Below are 19,792 nucleotides of genomic sequence, written 5' to 3' on the forward strand. Positions count from 1 at the left end.
CGTGGGCCGTAGGGCCTGTAGTGTGCTGTACTGTTCTTTGTTGTATGTTCTATTCCCTATTTATTTGAAGACAATTATGAAAATTTAATTAAAAATAATACCCACTGAGAAAGTCTTTCAAATCAAGGAGACAGGCCTGATTGGGTGTATATGGCACATGGTATCGGGGGCAAACTCTCTGCTGATTGGTGCCACTCCTGGCACATGGGAAGATGGGCGTGGTTTTTGGAGGTTGGTCATCTCAGCTTCAGGACCTCTCAGGCTGGTATCCTCGGCCCAACCATCTTCAGCTGCTGCTTCCCTCTGGAATCACTAACCACTGTGCCACAGTGCCACCCCCCCTAATTACTATTACTAAAATTCCCAGTTTCAAGAGCCTGAGGGTTACCGTTGACCAGAAACTCAACTGGACTCACCACATAAACGTGATGACTACAAGAGCAGGTCAGAGACCAGGAACACTGTGGCAAGTAACTCACCCCCTAATTGTCCATTGTCTACAAAGTACAACACATGTACCTCCAAACCTGCTCAAGAAGCTTGACACCATCCAGAACAAAGCAGACCCCTTGATTGGCACCACATCATATGCACCCATTCCCTCCACCACTGATGCTCAGTAGCAGTAGTGTGCACCGTCTACAAGATACACTGCAAACATTCACCAAAGATCCTCAGATAACACCTTCCAAACCCATGACCACTTACATCTAGAAGGACAATGGTTTGATACATGGGAACACCACCCACAGCAACTTCCCTTCAAGCCATTTCCCATCCTGACTTGGAAAAATATCACCGCTCCTTCAGTATCACTGGGTCAAAATCTTGGAATCCTAAGGGCATTGTGGGTCAATCTTCAGCAAATGGACTGCAGCAGTTCAAGAAGGCAGCTCAATGCCACCTTCTCAATGGTAACTAGGGATGGGCAATAAATGCTGGCCCAGCCAGCAATGCCCACCTTCCATGAGTGAATTTTAAAAATCCAAATAGGGAGAGACTGTTCTAGTATTTAAACTTCCAAACATTTGCTAAAATATCACTGGAGCTTTCAAATTGGGGGTGGAAGAGAAGGTGGAGGTGGGAGGAGGAGGTGGAGCAGGAAGTGATGGAGGGAGGCCGAAGTGGTGGAGGAAAGAGGATGAGGTGGAGGTGGTGAAGGAAAAATGCAGGGAGGAGTGGAGATGGAGGAGTGTGGAGGAGGAGAAAGGGCTGGAGGGAGGAGAGTGTGGAGGTAGGAGGAGGTGGTGGGGAGGAGAGTGGAGGAAGTGGAGAAGGAGTGAGGATGGAGGAAGAGGAAAGGTGGAATGAGCTGGTGGAGGGGGAGGAGGTGGTGGAGGGGAAGAGGAAGGAAGAATAGAGTGAGGAGTGGAGATGGAGGAGCGAAGAGGAATTGGAGGAGTAGAAAGGAGTGGACGGCGGAGGTGGAGGAGGGAGGATAAGTGATGGATGGAGGAGGAGAGGGTAGAGGTAGGAGGAGGGGATGGGGAGGAAGGTGGAGGAAGTGGAGGAGAAAATGGATGGATGGATGGAGGAGGAGATGGAAGAGGAAGTGGGTGGAGGGGAAGAGGAGGGAGGAATAGATTGAGGATTGGAGATGGAGGAGTGAGGAGGAGTTGGAGGAGGTGAAAGGACTGGAGGGAGAAAAAAGGTGGAGGAAGGAGGAGAGTGTGGAGGTAGGAGGAGGTGATAGGGAGGAGGGTGGAGGAGGAAGTGGATGGGGGAGGAGGAGATGGAGGGAGGAGGAGATGGAGTATAGAGACATTTTTGAGGAGACCCGCTGTAATAGGGAGGGTCACCAATTTGAGGCGTGGGAAATCATGTTGGATTTGTTTTGGATATCATTGATACCTTGTCCCTATGTCCCAGGAACTCTTCCACTCAGTAACTCCCAGCAGGCACCCGATAACATTCATCCCAGTGTTAATGTCTTGAAATGTATACTTCTCTGATATTAAATGTAAAAACAAAGTTTTGAACGTTAATATGCACATACAGTATTTCAGCAAATCATCTTTTATTTTCTGTCACGATATCCAAAAGAACCTAACTCCAGGTTGTAGCTTGGAGTTTAATTCTCTGGACAATCTGTTTCCTTTCATTTCTGGGTTAAAGTCACACTTGTCTATGAATTCCTCTCCTTGCTTGAATATAGGACAACCACCTCACTGACTTTAATGCTGCGATGCTGCAACTTCTTTGTGTTTCCATCCACACATCAGAAGCTTTGAGCCTGTCCTGAGTTGTAATATCCACAGGATTTCAGAATCTTGTCTTATTCCAGACAACAAGTGTCTCCCATTCACCGCAAAATCTGACCACCATCCGTTACAATCAATCAGATTTCTCTTCAGTGATGGATGCAGATGTCTTGCCATTTGAAAGATTTATAACACTGGTAGATCTGTTGTCAGCATTAAAGGGAACTCATGTATCCCATTAATGTTTGAAAGAGTTCAGTTCCTGCTCAGACCAGGGTGATCATGAATAATTGAATAATTCAGATTATTTTCTATTCAACCACACCATTCGGAAATGCACACTGATCATGTTACCTTTAGGAAGCTAGTGGAGAAAGCAGAGCGGTTCCTGATCAGTGCTGATGATCCCTGAACCCAATGGATTGATTGTTGATCCCTCATGTCGTAGAATCCTTACGGGCCATTCAGCCCACTGATTCCATGCAGACCCTCCGTAAAGCGTCCCATTCAGACCCAGTTCTGTAGCCTATCACCCCTGCATTTTCCATTATCCACCTCGCCTGCACATCGCTGGACGTTGTAGGCAATCTATCATGGCCAATTCATCTGACCTGCGTATCTTTGCACTATGGGGAGAAGCCAGAGCACCCAGGGAAACCCACATAGACACGGGGAGAATGTGCAAACTGCACACAGACAGTTGCCCAAGGGTAGAATCGAACCCGGGCACTGTGCCACCCTGACATGTCATGAATCTTGACAATCCCATGCCTTTTGGATCATTTGCTCACCTCTTGATCCACTCACTGTCATTTGGATGTGTCACTGACCCCTGGCACACTGGAGTTATTTGTGGATTGCTGGATCGGATTGACCTGATACTCTCTGCACAGGATCTGAGTTACAGCTGTTTTGTTTCGAGTTGGGGAATGGTTCATAGTGGAGTGGGAGGTCAGTTAGCTCAGTTGGCTGGACGGTTGGTTTGTGATGCACAGCGATGCCAACAGCCGCGGGTTCAATTCCCACAGAAGCTGAGGTGATTAGATTCCCTACAGTACGGAAACAGGCCTTCGGCCCAACAAGTCCACACCAACCCTCTGAAGAGTAACCCACCCAGACCCATTCCTCATCCTATCTTTACCCCTAACTAGTGCACCTAACACTATGGCCAATTGGAAACTGGAGCACCTGGAGGAAACCCACACAGACCCGGGGAGAAAGTGCAAACTTCGCACAGTCGCCCGAGGCGGGAATCGAACCTGGGTCCCTGTGCTAACCACTGAGCCACCATGCCGCCCTAATTCATGCAGGACTCTTCTTCTCAGACTCTCCCCTTGCCTGAGGGAGTGGTGGCCCTCAGGTTAATCCAATATCACTTCATCTCTCTCTAATGAGACAGCATCCCCATTATCCAGTAGGTGCAGTGTTAGGGCTGTTCCTGAAATGTATTTACAATTATGTGTGGGACACAATCCTGAAAACTGGGAAAGATACAAAACTTGGAAATGATTGTGAGGACGCAGACAGGGAGGTGGACCAGGCAGCTGCTGAAACATAACTTGAAACAGAGTAAGGTGGTGCATTTGACAGGAAGGAGATGGAGGGACAGTGTAATGTATAACTTAGAAGAAGATGTGGGGTGGAGGGTGGGGGGAGTGCAGTGGGACCTACAGGTATTGTGAAGTAATGAGTGAAAGTTGCAGGACAGGTTGACAGCTCAGCTAATACAACACAGAGAATTCTAGCCTTTACAAACAGGAGACACAGAGCACATGAGAAAGGTAGTGATGTTAAACTAGTTTTGCTTTAACTGGTGTGACTTCAGCTTCAGTATTGTAACCAGTTCTGAGTCTCATACTTTATCAGTCATGTGAAAGACAGTAGAGAGGGCGAGGGTGCAGAATGTATTCATGAGAACTATTCCAGGGATAAGAGATGTCAGTGATTTTTCTGAACCAGCGTCTCCAGCAAAGCAACAAACACAGACCAAATACTTAACTTCAGAAGCAATCAGTTGAAAATGTGTTGCTGGTTAAAGCACAGCAGGTCAGGCAGCATCCAAGGAATAGGAAATTCGACGTTTCGGGCATAAGCCCTTCATCAGGAATGAGGAGAGGGTGCCAGGCAGCAATCATCCCAACACCCACAAACAGAGCCACATCAAGACATTATTTCAATGAGTCACATCACGCTGCAGCACCCAAGAACTACAAACAGCAGAAGAAAAAATATCTATACAACGTTTTCAAGAAAAAAACAGGCACCCAATAAGCAAAATCCACCGATTCCTCAGAAACAAACCCAAACAAGCAGACACAACGCAACCAAAAACTATAGCCACATTACCTTACATCATAGACATCTCAGAAATGACTTCGAACCTACTCAGACCCCTTGGCATCATGGTAGCCCACAAACTCATCAACACACTTAAACAGTGACTAATGAACCTAAAGAATCCATTAGATACCACCAACAAATCTAACGTCATTTACAGGATACAATGCAAGAGCTGTAAAAAAAACACTACATCTGACAAACTAGCAGGTAACTTGCCACCAGGATACATGAACACCAACTGGCCACCAAAAGATACGACCCATTCTCACTAGTTTCCAAACAGGTGTCTAGTAAATATGGTAAGACACAACTTGTTAGGTAAAGAATTCTAACACTAGGTGTAACCATATGGGCGGCACGGTGGCACAGTAGTTAGCACTACTGCCTCACAGTGCCAGAGGTCCGGGTTCAATTCCCGCCTCAGGCAACTGTCTGTGCGGAGTTTGCTCATTCACCCTGTGTCTGCGTGGGTTCCCTCCCACAGTCCAAAAATGTGCATGTTAGGTGAATTGGCCATGCTAAATTGCCCATAGTGTTAGGTGAAGGGCTAAATATAGGGGAATAGGTGTGGGTGGGTTGCTCTTTGGAGGGCCAGTGTGGACTTGGTGGGCCGAAGGGCCTGTTTCCACACTGTAAGTAATCTAATCCTAAAGAAGGACACCAGTTTGACTAGGACTACACACACATCCTAGGACAGGCGAAACAAAGACACACACAAGAATCCTTAGAGGCATTCTAACCAGAACTCCATCTATAAAAACATCGACTTAGATCCCTGTCTAACTTCCCTTGAAAAAAGAACTGAAGATGACATCATCCACCTTAAGAAACCAAGGCCTATAAATAAAGAGGCGGGATAAACCACCAGCGCTTCACCAGAGATTCTCACTGATGATGTTACCTAGTATGGTGACGAAACATCTGAAAGCAAACCTTCCAGCTCAGTGAGCTAACTTACATGCTTCTAAGGTATGTCAGTTATATGGATTGATTGGAGAATTTAGGACTGTTTTGTGGGTGGCACGGTGGCACAGTGGTTAGCACTGCTGCCTCACAGCGCCTGTAGACCCGGGTTCAATTCCCGACTCAGGCGACTGACTGTGTGGAGTTTGCACGTTCTCCCCGAGTCTGCGTGGGTTTCCTCCGGGGGCTCCGGTTTCCTCCCACAGTCCAAAGATGTGCGGGTCAGGTGAATTGGCCATGCTAAATTGCCCGTAGTGTTAGGTAAGGGTAAAATGTAGGGGTATGGGTGGGTTGCGCTTCGGCGGGTCGGTGTGGACTTGTTGGGCCGAAGGGCCTGTTTCCACACTGTAAGTCTAATCTAATCTAAAAAAAAAAATTTCCTTGGAGGAGAGGTGGTTGAGGAGTGATTTGACAAAGATATTTGGGATCATGATGAATCCAGGTTGAGAGGGGTTATCATTGGGGGCAGGATCAATAACCCGAGGGTGCAGGTTAAAGGGGATTGGGGAACGAAGCAATGGAAACACAAGGGAAATTCTTTTCAGTGAAAAGTAATGTGGAACTGTTAGGGTAAAAAGTGAGGTCTGCAGATGCTGGAGATCGCAGTTGAAAATGTGTTGCTGGTTAAAGCACAGCAGGTCAGGCAGCATCCAAGGAACAGGAAATTCGACGTTTCGGGCATAAGCCCTTCATCAGGAATCATGAAACGTCGAATGTCCTATTCCTTGGATGCTGCCTGACCTGCTGTGCTTTAACCAGCAACACATTTTCAACTGGAACTGTTAGGGTCTGGAATGTACTGTCTGAGAGTGTGGGGGAGGCAGGTTCACCCGAGGGGTAAGGGTCTGGGATGTACTGTCTGAGAGTGTGGGGGAGGCAGGTTCACCCGAGGGGTAAGGGTCTGGGATGTACTGTCTGAGAGTGTGGGGGAGGCAGGTTCACCCGAGGGGTAAGGGTCTGGGATGTACTGTCTGAGAGTGTGGGGGAGGCAGGTTCACCCGAGGGGTAAGGGTCTGGGATGTACTGTCTGTGAGTGTACTGCACTGCTCCTTTAGAGGGCCAGCACAGTTAATGACGGGCCGAATGCACTCCTCCTGGTCATTACATTGAGACAGCCTTCAGCCGACAGAAGGGGTAGCTGCAACAATCCCTCTGCCCTAACTCTCGGGCAGAATTTGCAATGTCAGGGTTTGTTGTGATCTGTTCTGCGCCGAGATAGCGTTGCCAATTTGCTGCATTACTGGTGCAGAGGTAAGGGAGAGCTGACGGCTGGGAAGCTGAAATCCCCACGGTTTCCCCGGCAGTGACAGTGAATGCACGCTGAGATATTGCCTGGAGAGAGGGCTCGGGGGTGGGGTGGGTGGATGAGATGCCGTGTGGGGAAACTGGTGTGTGTGTGTGGGGGGCGTCCCTGTGTGTGGTGCCCTGAACTGCAGCCTGGTCTCTTGTGCTACAGGAGCTGGCCTGAGAGGCGGATCCCAGGAACCTGTTTCCTTTTGAACAGCTCCCCTCTGGGATCTGGCCTTCCAGCAGTCTGCCGCGGTCGCGGTGAAACGATCGGGAACCCCTGCTGAAACTGAAGAGGAGCTGGCTAATTATGCGCTCCTTCCCCAGGCGAAAGTGTCTCGGAGCTGCGTTGCAATAACTCTGCGGCTCTGCCTGTGCCTCTTTGTACACAGACTAACCCCCAGCATTGGCTGGAGGAGGGTGCCGCTTCTGATCCAGATCCGCCACACGAGCTGACATCAGCTGGAAGGTGAGAGTCAACCATGAGTTAGATTACAAAGATGTTTCCAGTGTGTTGCATTATCTCAGCTCTCTCCTTTCCCCTCCCCAATGGAGTCTTGAAATGTCAGGGGTGTTGTCCCACCTCCTGACCTGGACTCCCCTGACTCTGGCAAGGGAAGGGTACTGTAACCTGCCGTCTGATGATCAGCTTTGCTGGAAAGTAGGTTGTCTATTTACAATTGAGGATGCAAGAGTGTGACAGTGGTCATTGGTTCCCCTCGGAGAGATTAATTTTGCTCTGTACTGTCTCTGATACCGTGTGTGTGTGTGCCCGCCTCTTCCAATCCATGTGTGGGGTCATAAGACCATAAGACCATCAGACATAGGAGTGGAAGTAAGGCCATTCGGCCCATCGAGTCCACTCCGCCATTCAATCATGGCTGATGGGCATTTCAACTCCACTTACCAGCATTCTCCCCGTAGCCCTTAATTCCTCATGACATCAAGAATCTGTTAATCTCTGCCTTGAAGACATTTAGCGTCCCGGCCTCCACTGCACTCTGGGGCAATGAATTCCACAGGCCCACCACCCTCTGGCTGAAGAAATATCTCCGCATTTCTGTTCTGAATTGACCCCCTCTAATTTTAAGGCTGTGTCCACGGGTCCTAGTCTCCTCGCCTAACGGAAACAATTTCCTAGCGTCCACCCTTTCCAAGCCATGTATTATCTTGTAAGTTTCTATTAAGTCTCCCCTTAATCTTCTAAACTCCAATGAATACAATCCTAGGATCCTCAGCCTTTCCTTGTATTGTTAGACCAACCATTCCAGGGATCATCCGTGTGAATCTCCGCTGGACACGCTCCAGTGCCAGTATGTCCTTCCTGAGGTGTGGGGACCAAAACTGGACACAATACTCCAAATGGGGCCTAACCAGAGCTTTATAAAGTCTGTCAGCCCAATCAACCCAAGGGCATGCAAGTATATCAGAACCAGAGTGAACACTTGACTCAGACTGCACCTTGCAGTTAGGAACATTCAGATCTAGGCGTAAATTAGGAGGGTTGGATAGACATGGTGACCAATGGAATAGGGAAAAGGCAGGCAATTGGGGCAGCACGGTGGCTCAGTGGTTAGCACTGTTGATTCACAGCACCAGGGACCCAGGCTCAATTCCAGCCTGGGAATTGACTGTGGAGTTTGCACATTCTCCCATGTCTGCGCGGGTTTGCTCCGGTTTCCTCCCACGGTCCGAAGATGTGCAGGTCAGGTGAATTGGTCTCACTAAATTGCCCGTAGTGTGAGCTGCATTAGTCAGAGGGAAACGGGTCTGGGTGGGTTACTCTTCGCAGGGTTAGTGTGGACTTGTTGGGCCGAAGGGCCTGTTTCCACACTGTAGGTAAGGGGAATCTAATCTATCCAATAAAAAGCCAGCATGGACCCTATGGATCAAATCGTCTCCTTTGGTGCCATAATACGTCAGTGATTTTGTGGGGGGTAGACTATCCAACTGTCAAAGCTGCACTTCCATTCAACACGATCCGAGCTGATCTGATAACTTCACATTCCCACTTACCCCGTGATAACCTGTCAGTAAGAATCAATCCATCTCTGCCTCAAGGAGAGCTAGTAGGGCAGGATCGTAGGACACAGAATTTGTAGTAAAAGATCAAAGTGTTATACAACTGATGTGATGTATTGAACAAACCCAGCTTGCTGCTAAGTATTTAATCTCTTTACAATGGGGCTGCAGGTTTTGATGCATTAATGTGTAAATCCCAGAACTTCTTTCCAGTCACATTCCCGGGATAACTTTCAGTTTTATAGTCCAAACAAACTTGTTGGGCTATAGCCTGGTGTTGTGTGATTTTTTAGGCGAAAGTGAGGACTGCAAATGCTGGAGATCAGAGTCGAGAGTGTGAGGTCAGGCAGCATCTGAGGAGCAGGAAGTCGACGTTTCGGGCAAAAGCCCTTCATCAGGAATTGTGTGGTTTTTAACTTGGTCCATCCCAGTCCAACCCTGACACCTCCACATCAAAAAAAATTCAAAGAGTCTGGTCCCATCAGCTTTTCAGGAAAGGAAACCTAAAGACTGCCGACCCACTGAGACAAAGCAAAACCTTTCTCTGTCTTAAATGGGTGACCCCCGATTTTAAAAACTATGGCCCCTAGTTCCAGATTCTCCCACAAAAGGAAACATCCTTCCCACATCCACCCAGTCAAAATTGCTCCGGATCAATCAAACCGCCCCTGACTCTTTGAAACTCCAGAGAATACAAGCCTAGCCTTTCTAGCCTTTCCCCATAGCACAGCCCACCCAATCCAGATACAAGTCTCGTAAACCTTCTCTAAACCATTTCTAATGTAGTAACATTCTTCAGTGCATACAGTGACCAGTAGTGTACAGAGCACTCCAGATATCGTCTCACAAATGCCGTGTATAACGGCAGCATAACCTCTCTACTCTTGTACTCAATTTGCCTCACATTAAGACATAACATTCCCTGATTACTTGCTGTATCTGCATATTAACCTTCTGTGAATCATGCACTAGGACACCCAGGTCTGTCTGCATCTCAGAGCTCTGCAGCCTCTCATTGTTTAGATAGCAAACTTCTTTACTATTCGTTATACCAAAATGAACAATTTCACACTTTTCCTTATTATACTCCATTTGTGAGATCTGTGCCAACTGACTTAACCTATTTATATCCCTTTGTAGGCTGCTTCTGCCCCCTTCACTACTCACTTTCCTATCTTCATGTCATCAACAAATCTAGCTCCTGTGCTTTCAGTCTGTTTATCCATCTTTTATGGGAATTGGAAAAAGTGAGGCCTCAGCTCTGACTCCTGTGGCACACCTTGCTAACCGGATAATTACCCATTTCCACCTACCTTCTGATTCCTGTTAACCAGCCAATCTTCCAACCATAACAATATGTTACCCCTTACACTCCCAGAGCAAATGCTGATTGAAAATGTAAATGCGGCTCATCCACTAGTTTCCCTTTACCCTCGATGTAGAGGTACCGGTGTTGGATAGTCAAAAGTCACACAACACCAGGTAATTGTCCATAGGTTTATTTGAAATCACAAGCTTTCGGAGCACTGCCCCTTCGTCAGGTGAACTGAAGAGAGCACCCAGGACAGACTTTGTAATCAGAGAGATCAAAAGATCATATAAATGCTGTGAGTGGAGTGTTGACAGACTGAATAATAGGTCTCTGTAGGTGATCAAGAGTGTCAGACAGTGTGAGTAAAGTGACAACAGCTGAAAAACAAATGACGGGGTGGCCTATAATCCAAATAATTGAAGTAGAGAGATAATTATTAAAAAAATTAAAACCAACGTGGTGATGGAGACAAACCAAATGACTGGAATAATATGATAGGTATAGCAGTACCCTGCCGAAGGCCTAACACAAGTAATCCAAAACTGTGCAAACTAATTAAAGTAGAGAGATCGTAACAAGTCTTCAAGCTGATGGTGTCAAAACAGGACAGTGAGGAAGATTGTACAGATATAGAGCAGTATGGTGGCTTACATGTAGTGCAACATGAACCCAAGTTCACGGTTGAGGTAGGTTTGCAACTTGGCTATCAGTTTCTGCATTGTTCTGTATCTCGAAGGCTGCCTTGGAGGATGTTTAGCTGAAGATCAGAGGCTGAATGTCCTTGACCACTGAAGCATTCCCTGACTGGGGGCAAAACATTCTTGTCTGGCAATTGTTGGGCCACGTCCATTCATCTGTTGCCTTAGCATCTGCATGGTTTCGTATCCTAACCTGCAGTGTTTGAGGTAGACACCATTGACCGAGTCACATGAGCATCTGCTGTGCGATGTTAGTGTCCATGTTGATGATCTGGCATGTTTTGCAGAGGTTACAGTGGCAGGCTTTTGTGGTGTTGTGGTCAATGTTGTCCTGAAGGCTGTGCAGTTTGCAGTGAACGATCGTCTGTTTAAGGTTTGGAGGTTGTTTGGAGGTGGGAAGTAAGAATGAGCTTGGCGAGATGTTCGTCATCATCGATAATGTGTTGAAGGCTGTGAAGAACATGGTGTAGTTTCTCCACTTAGGGGACATACTGGACGATGAAGGGTACTGTATTGGTCGTGTCTTGTGTTCATCTTCTGAGGGGGTTGTTGTGATTTTTTTTCTGTGGCACATCAGGTGATCGATGATGATTGGAGCATCGTATCCTGTTCTTATGAGGATGTCTTTCAGCATCTTGATGTATCCATCACGTTCCTCCTCATCTGAGCCGATCCCGTGAGTGCACAGAGTTTGTTTGTAGGGAATCACCTTTTTAACATGTTCAGGGTGCAAGTTGAAGCAGTGTAGCATCATGAGGTTATCAATGGGCTTGTGGTAGAGTGACGTACTGAGGTGTCTGTCCCTGACGGAGATGTGTCTGAGAATGAGACTGATTCTGCTGTGTTGTCCATTGGTAAGTCTGATGATGGGATGAAACTTGGTGATATCGTTGTGTGGTTGGTTCAGTGACACGTTTCCATGAGTCGCCAGTTGGGGAACACTTCAGCGTCAAGGACATTCAGCCTCTGATCTTTGGGTAAGTATCCTCCACGGCAGCCTTCAAGATACAGAGCAATGTAGAATCACTGAGCAGAAGCTGATAGCCAAGTTATGTATCCACCTCAACCACGATCTTGGGTTCATGTTGCACTACATGTAGCCCCACCACACTGTTCTGTATCTGTAAAATCTTCCTCACTGTCCTGGTTTGACACCATCACCTTGATGACTTGTTATGATCTCTCCACCTTAATTGGTTTGTACAGTTTTGGATTATTTGTTACTTTGGTTGGATCCTCAGCAAGGTGCTGTTATACCTCGCGTGTTATCCCAGTCATTTGGTTCGTCTCCATCACCACTTTAGTTTTAATATTTTATAATGATCTCTCTGCCTCAATTAATCCTTTCATTTGTTTTTTCAGCTGTTGATGCTTTACTCACACTGTCTGACACTCTTGATCACCTACAGAGACCTATTATTCAGTCTGTCGACACTCCACTCACAGCATTTATATGGTCTTTTGATCTCTCTGATTATAAAGTCTGTCCTGGGTGCTCTCTTCAGTTCACCTGATGAAGGGGCAGTGCTCCGAAAGCTTGTGATTTCAAATAGACCTATGGACTATAACCTGGTGTTGTGTGACTTTGACCCCTTTCCCACAAAGTAGCTTTGCTTCCTCAAAGAACTCCAGTAAATTGGAGAAACATGACTTTCCCTTTCACAAAACCATGTTGACTCTATTAAAATGCCTGTGCCTGTTAAAATGTTTTTAGCAACATTTCCCCCATGACAGATGTTGAACCAACTAGCCTGCAGTTTCCTGCTTTCTGTATTCCTCCTTTTTTTGTCTAAAGGAGATACGTTAGCTATTTTCCAATCTAAAGGAACCTTCTCTGAATCTTATGAGTTTTAGAAAATGTTATCTAATGTATCGATGATCTCACTAGCTAATTTCTTTAAGATGCCAGGATGAGTCACTTGTCACTTTCTAGTTCCAGTAATTCACTCCCCACCCATTTCTGACCCATTCTTTTCCCGAGTTATTCCCTCTCTGCCATTTCCTGATTTATACAATCACGTAGTACAGTAGAGACCCTTTGGCCCATCAAGTCTGTCCTGCCAAAAATACGCTGCTAGTTATGCTAGTCCCACTTTCCAACACTAGGTCCACAGCCGTGAATGTTATGCTATTTCAAGTGCTCATCCAAGTACTTATTAAAATCTGTGAGGGCTTCAGCCTCAACTCTCCCAGACAGGGCATTCCAGTCCCTCACCAGCCTCTAGTTGAAAAAGGTATTTTCCCAAATGCCCTCAAACCTTCTGCCTTTCAGTTTAAAATTACGCCTCCTTATTATTAACCCTTCAACTAAGGGGAACAGCTGCTTTCTATGCACCCTGCCCACATTCGTCACAATCTTGTATGCCTCTGTCCCTTAGCCTTCTTTACTCCAAAGAAAAAAGCCTTCTCTTCATTGCCGAACTGTTCCATCCCAAGCAATATCCTTGTGGACCCTGCAGTGCAAGCACATCTCTTCTTCTACTGTGGTGACCAGAACTGTACTCCAGCTGTGGCCTTACAAAAGTTCTGTTCCGCTCCAACAAGGTATCCCTGCTCTTATAATCTACACCTTTGCTGATAGAGGCAAGTGTCCCATATCCCTTTTCATCACCTTGTCAACCTGTTCTACTGCCTTCAAGGGTCTGTTCACAAGCACGCAAGATCCCTCTGCACCTCTGAGCTCCTTCGTGTCCTGCCATTCTGTTTCTGAGATGTTACTTGCATCGTTTACCGTGAAGACTGACGTAAAATATTTGTTCAAGTCAATCCATCTGTCTTTCCCTTAGTTACATTCTTAGTCCTCCAGTCTGAAGGTCTGCAGGAGCAACACCCACCTTGTGAGCTCTTTTCTTTTTTAAATAGCTATAGAAACTCCTGGTGGGGTTTTGATTTTCAGTTATCTTTCACAGTGAGAAAACAAAAAACAGCCATGGACAACTAAAGAGAGAAGGGACAGCAGAAAACTGAAAAGCACAGGCTTACGAAAATGCAAAATAAAAGCACAGATTGAGGAAGATGCAAGGACCACCATTGTAGCTTACAAGAGCTACAATGAAAGGGATTATAAAAGGAAACTTACAAAAGGGACGTCAAAATCATTAAGAAGAAATGTTATAGTTACATAAAGGAAAACTGGGTGGTCAGGAACAATGCTGGATCTCTAAAGACTTAAAGTGGGCATATCGCCAAGGATTTCAGTAAGGCCTTTGATAAGGTTCCACATGGTAGGCTGCTCTGGAAGGTTAGATTGCATGGAATCCAGGGGAGCTGACGAATTGGATACATAATTGGCTTAATGGTAGGAAGCAGAGGGTAATAGTGGAAGGACGCTTGTCAGATTGGAGACCTGTGACTAGTAGAGTGCTTCAGGGTCAGTATTACAGTAGTGCTGGAAAAGCACAGCAGGTCAGGAGGCATCCGAGGAGCAGGAAAATCGATGTATCGGACAGGAGCCCTTCACCTTCAGCAGGAAGTGCCATCATGAGTGCCTCAGGGGTCAGTGCTGGGTCAATTACTGTTTGTTATCTATATTAATGATTTGGATGAGAATGTCATGATTAGTAAGTTTGCAGATGACATTAAAATAGACAGTATCATGGACAGAAATTGCAGCAGGACCTCGATCAGTTGGGGAAGTGGGCCAAGAAATAGCAAATAGCGTTTAATATAGATAAATGTGAGGTGTTGCATTTTGGAAGGTCAAATCAATGTAGGAGTTTCATGGTGAATAGCAGATCCTTAAGGAGTGCAGTGGAACAGAGGGACCTTGGAGTTCAGGTTCACAGTTGTCTGAAAGTGGAGTCACAGGTAGACAGGGCAGTGAAGAATGAGTTTTGGCACACTGGCCTTCATCAGTCAGGGCATTGAGTATAGAAGTCGGGAAGTTATACAGGGTGTTGGTGAGACCGCACTCGATATACAGAGGAACTTTGATTATCCAGCATTTGATTATCCGAATATCAGATTATCCGGCAAGATCGCAATGTCCCAGTGCTCAACTAAACTATGTTATTTGGCGTTCGATTATCCGGAATTCGATTAACCAAATCGTGTCCTTTGGTTAATCGAGGTTCCTCTGTATTGTGTCATCTTACTATAGGAAGAATGTTATTAAACTAGAAAGAATGCAGAAGAAATTTACAGGGATGTTGCCAGGACTCAATGGCCTGAGCTATAAGGAGAGGTTGGACAAACTAGGATCATTTTCTTTAGAGCGTAGATGACTGAGAGTGGACTAGATTAGATTAGATTACTTACAGTGTGGAAACAGGCCCTTCAGCCCAACAAGCCCACACCGACCCGCCAAAGCACAACCCACCCAGACCCATTCCCCTACATTAACTCCTGCCTAACACTACGGGCAATTTAGCATTGGCCAATTCACCTAACCTGCACATTTTTGGACTGTGGGGGGAAACCGGAGCACCCGGAGGAAACCCATGCAGACATGCAAACTCCACACAATCCTGAGGTTGGAATTGAACCCGGGTCTCTGGCGCTGTGAGGCAGCAGTGCTAACCACTGTGCCATCGTGCCACTCACACACCTTATGGAAGTGCAGAAGATCAAGAGAGACATGGATAGGGTGAGTGCATTCAGTCTTTTTCCCAGAGTTGGGGAATTGAGGACTAGAGGGCATCAGTTTAAGGTTAGAGGGGAAAGAATAAAAGGGAACCTGAGGGACACCCTTTTTATGCCAAAAGGTGGTACGGATATGGAATGAGCTGCCAGCGGAAGTGGTTGAGGCGGGTACATTAACAGCATTTAAAAGGCGTTTGGACAAATAAATGAATAGGAAAGGTTTAGAAGGATATGGGCCAAGTGCAGGGAAATGGGGTTAGCGTGGGCGGCCATTTTGGTCAGCATGGACCAGTTTGGGTCAAAGAGTCTGTCTCTATGCTGTAGAACTCTATGACTTTATGATGGGGAAATGCCAAGCATGTTGAATAATTACTTCACCTCAATATTTACAGGAAAGAAGGAGAGTTTGCCAGAAGTCCCATTCATAGTGGATTGGGAACAGGGACTGAATAAAATTAAAATAAGAACAACATCAAGGATGAGGAATTGAATGGAATTAAAGAGCAACAGGTCCCTGGAACCTGACCCATTGCCATCTGAGGATGTTAAAGGAAGTTGCGGATCGGATTGTAAATGCTCTAACTATAATGCTTCAAAGATCCCTAGCTACAGGAGTTGTTCATCTGGATTGGAAAATTGCACATAGCAGTCTGCTTTTTCAGATGGATGAAACAGCAAAACCAGGGAATTCAGGCCAGTTAATGTACCATCTGTGGGGGAGGGCTTGTTGAAATCTATTATCATGGATGGGGGAGTTGGACACCTTGGAAATGTTGTTAATCAGGGAGAGACAGGGATTCATGACAGGTCAGTCATGCCTGGCAAAGCTTATTGAATTTTTTGAAGAGGTGATCAAGGAACTGGACATGGGAATGTTTAAGGATGTTGTTTATATGGACTTCCGGAAGGTATTTGACCAGGTTGCACGTAAGAAACATAACTATGGTAGGAGCCCACAGAATTGAGGGCAAATTACTGACATGGCTGGGAAAATGGTTGAGTGACAGTTGTCAGAAAGAGGGGGGTAAAGGGTAGATACTCAATTTGGCAGGATGTGACGAGTGGGGTCTCAAGAGGATTTGTGTTACGGCCTCAATTATTCACATAATTTATTAATGATTTGGATAATGGCATAGAAAGTCATAAATCCAAATTTGCTGATGACACACAGTAAGGCAGCCTTGTACACAGTGAAGATGACAATGTAAAATTATCGAGGGATATTGATAGACTAAGTGAATGGGAAAAAAACTATGGCAGATGGATTTCAATGTAAGCAAATGTGAGGTTATCTATTTTATCCTTGGTATGATGAACTAGGAGAAAGAAGAAGGGCTTATGCCCGAAACGTCGATTCTCCTGCTCCTCGGATGCTGCCTGGCCTGCTGTGTTTTTCCAGCACCACATTTTTCAACTCCATGGTATGATGGTCAATGGAGTGGATATCTAAACAGACTTGGGGTTCAGGCATGGATCTTTAAAATGCCATGATCATGCGCATAAAATAGTCAAAAGAGTTCATGGAATGTTGGTCTTTTATTGTGGATTGGAATATTAAATATGCAGGAATTATGCTGATTTACAAAATCCTGGTTAGACTCCACTTGGCATTCTATGAGCAGATCTGGGTACCTTAACTTAGGAGGGATATGTTGGCCTCAGAGAGCGCACAACTTAAGTTTACAAGAAATATCTCTGAATTTCAGGGGTTAGGCTATGAGGAGAGATTACACAATTAGGCCTGTTTTGTCCAGAATTTAGAAAGTTAAAGGTGACCTTCTGGGGCGGCTCAGTGACGCAGTACATTGCAGTCTCACAGCGCCAGGGACCGGGGTTCAATTCCAGCCTCGGGTGACTGTCTGTGTGGAGTTTGCACATTCTCCCCGTGTCTGCGTGGGTTTCCTCCCGGTGCTCTGGTTTCCTCCCACAGTCACAAAGATGTGCAGGTAAGGTGAATTGGCCATGCTAAATTGCCCATAATGTTAGGTGCATTAGTCAGGGGTAAATGGATCTGGGTGAGTTACTGTTTGGAGGATTGGTGGGGCCCAATGGCCTGTTTCCACACTGTGGGGAATCTAATCTAATGACCAGATTAAAGTCATTTTCCTTTATTCATTCAAGGGTTGAGGGTGTCGCTGGCTAGGCAGCATTTATTGCCCATCCCTAATTGCCCAGGGGGCAGTAAAGAGTCAACCACGTTAATGTGAATTGGGAGTCACATGTAGGCCAGACCAGGTAAGGATGAGTTTCCTTCCCTAAAGGACATTAGTGAACCAGATGGGTTTGTCCAACAATGGATTAATGACCATCATTAGATTCTTAATTCCAGATATTTATTGAATTCAAATTCCACCATCTGCCGTGATGGGGTTTGAACTAGGGTCCCCAGAACATCCAGCGAGCATACGAATAGGCCATCACCTGCCATGTATTGAATGTAGTTATAGGAAAGGATGGGGTAGGTATAGATAAACTATTTCGACTGTTGTGGACTCTACAACTATGGGAGGCATAGTCTGAGAACTAGGCCCAGCCTTTCAGGAGAAGTATTAGGAAGCACTTAGAAACACAACAGATGGGAGAGGTTTGGAACTCTTTTCCACAAAAGGCAATGGATGCATCATCAGTTGTTAATTTTAAATCAGAAAGAGAGAACTTTTTGTTCAGCAAAGATATTAAGGAATATGGGTCAAAGGTAAATGGAGTTAGGCCACAGGTCAGCCATAATCTCACTGAATGGTGGAACACGTTCAAGGGACTGAATGGCCTACTCCTGTTCCTATTTTCCTAGATTCTCACATAATGCAATATTCCCCTCTTTATCAATCTTTTAGTCACTATTTACTATCGTTTATATTCTGTCCCATTTTCTGACCTGCTGTGCATCTTTGTGCGCCCATATGTTTTTTTTCCTAAGTTTACTTAGGAACAGAGTAGGCCATTCGGCCCTAGCCTGCTCCACTGTTCAATATGATCATGATAATTCATCCAACACATTCCCCAGTTCCTGTTCAAAATGGAAACAGGCCCTTCGGCCCAACAAGTCCACACCAACCCTCTGAAGAGTAATCCACCCAGACCCATTCCCCTACCCTATATTTACCCCTGACTAATTCACCTAACACTCTGGGCAATTTAGCGTGGCCAATTCACATCTTTGGATTTTGGGAGGAAACCGCAGCACCCGGAGGAAACCCATATAGACACGGGGTGAATGTGCAAACTCTACACAGACAGTTGCCCGAGATGGGAATTGAACCCGAGTCCCTGGCGCTATGAGGCAGCAGTGCTAATCACTGAGCCACTGCGTCACTTTCTTTCAATAACCTTTGAACCTAAGACAGAATGTTGGAATAGCATTGCTTCATGAAGGGCAGATCATGCCCAACAATTTGTTAGATTTTTTCAAAGAAGGAATAAGCAGGATAGATAAAGAGGAAAAATTACGTGTAATATATTTGGATTTCCTGAAGGTATTTGATAGGAGAGGATAACTCAGGGTGAGGAATGGAAAACCTTCCAATCCTTCCAGGATTGGATGTCACACAGTCAGCTGTTGTCCCGTTCCCCCCCTCAGTTGAAGCAATACGCTCAGAGACATAGTGTAGTTTTACCTCCTTCATCTTTATTCCAGGCCCTGGAGGGAGAGAGAATGTTCGCCCATGTGTACAGAGACATGAGTTCATGGTCTTCTCTGGAATAGCTGTCTCTGAATGAATTTTGTAGTCATTGTACAGGGAGGAGCATCCAGATAAGGCAACCGTTCCAATCAATGAGTGACCGTTACAATCAATGAGTATCAATAGCAGGGACCAAGCCCTTTCCTATTATACAATGAATGTTCTTAACCTTGTTAATTGGATTCATACAATGGGTACTTTTCCCCTTGTTAGCTGACCTTGCATACTGAATGCTTCCACTATTGTTAAATGGCTTTACATAATGAATGCTTTTCCACCTTGTTAACCCTTACCTCCAGCACCCCATTATTAACTGTAAATGCTTATCTGATCTGAGTCATAGAACATAGAACATAGAACATTACAGCACAGTACAGGCCCTTCAGCCCTGTCATACTAATCTGAAGCCCATCCCACCTACACTAGTCCATGTACGTCCATATGCCTGTCCAATGACGACTTAAATGCACTTAAACTTGGCGAATCTAGTACCATTGCTGGCAAAGCATTCCATACCCTTACTACTCTCGGAGTATCACTACTCTCATGCTTAGCTGAACCTCTTGTTTCACAAAACTCAGAACTTAACTCTTTCACTACCTGTTTATACCCTATACACATTCTCATAGCTACTTAATAAGATGGTGTTGGAGATATTATATGAGCAATGATTGAGGATTAGTTAACTAACAGAAAGTGGGATAAGGA

General features: G+C 45.7%; 1 protein-coding gene across 2 annotated transcripts in view; it reads left to right on the forward strand.

The window, feature by feature from the left end:
* Positions 1 to 7,028: 7,028 nt before the first annotated feature.
* Positions 7,029 to 19,792, forward strand: part of LOC132822185 (cyclin-dependent kinase 17-like) — a 638,730-nt gene continuing 625,966 nt past the window's right edge. For both annotated transcript variants that reach the window (XM_060835260.1, XM_060835263.1), the window contains exon 1: positions 7,029 to 7,260. The gene's annotated coding sequence lies outside the window, so the exon portion shown is untranslated. The remainder of the gene's footprint in view (positions 7,261 to 19,792) is intronic.

The sequence above is a fragment of the Hemiscyllium ocellatum genome, chromosome 14 (assembly GCF_020745735.1).
Source record: "Hemiscyllium ocellatum isolate sHemOce1 chromosome 14, sHemOce1.pat.X.cur, whole genome shotgun sequence".
Taxonomy (NCBI): domain Eukaryota; kingdom Metazoa; phylum Chordata; class Chondrichthyes; order Orectolobiformes; family Hemiscylliidae; genus Hemiscyllium; species Hemiscyllium ocellatum.